The following is a 1,083-nucleotide window of genomic DNA, read 5'->3' as shown; positions in this document are numbered from 1 at the left end:
GAGNNGNNNAGAGNGAGNGAGAGAGAGAGAGGTGGGTATTAAATAGAATTTCCAGTTAAAAAATATGTCCAGTCAGCGACTTAACCACTGATTTGGACGGCCACTTAACGGATGGACCTAATTGTGTGACATTGGATAGTTTGAGGAGTGATCGATTGAAATTGAAAGTTAATGGAGTAAACTGTCGAGCGCATGAAAGTTAATGGAGTGACCAGTAATTTCTCCTTCTTTTTTTTTGACATTAACGCAGCAAACGACTTGATTTTCATATTTTAAACTTTTCAATTATATATTCAAGAGTGCATAGCTTCCTTTTTCTCTTGTTTTGTGGGAATTGTGGGGCTTTATGAAATTTTTATATATTAAACCAATACAATTGTAAGATTTCTAGTGAGGGAATGGGGGCACATCAGATCAAAACACAGCTATATGTTGAAATCTAATGGGGGCACGGGCCCTCACTAGTCCTGAACTGGCTCCGCCAATGTATAAATATGGTTCTACAAGATTTTCAGGTTTAAACGTCTAAATTATTGCCATCAACGCTTTTTACTTAATTTTTTTTATGAGTGACGTTTTATTGTCTTTATTGAAACTAAATAAAAATTTATAAATTTTTTGATGATAGATGATGTATAAATACTGCTACATTTAGCATATAGTTAACGAAAATAATTTAAAATTATATTTAAATAAAATAATTAAATCCAAATCGAGTCGTCTATCGTCAAACTTGAACCCCCTCTAAGTGTAAATCTTGGCTCCGCCACTGCTTAAAGGGTACTTGTCAAACCCCGGTTCTTAAGTTATTTTACGGTTATTTATTTTTGGTTTTATCTTGGTCTTTTACCGTGTTAAGTAACCGTTTACTGTTAAAGACCTTATAATTGACTTTTTGTAGGCAAGTTATTTTGGAAAACTTTCTTTAAGGAAGTTGTATAGGACGTTAATATGAGTTCATAGACATGTTATACGCAAAAATCGGAGTTAGCACGAAAAAATTATCAGATAAAAAGGGTAAATTTTGAGTTAGTAAAAAGGGGGTAAAAAATTTAAGTGGGTTTATTTTGTTGGGGTATTAAG

Source organism: Fragaria vesca, linkage group LG3, assembly GCF_000184155.1.
Source record: "Fragaria vesca subsp. vesca linkage group LG3, FraVesHawaii_1.0, whole genome shotgun sequence".
Lineage (NCBI taxonomy): Eukaryota > Viridiplantae > Streptophyta > Magnoliopsida > Rosales > Rosaceae > Fragaria > Fragaria vesca.
Note: the sequence above shows the minus strand (reverse complement) of the source record.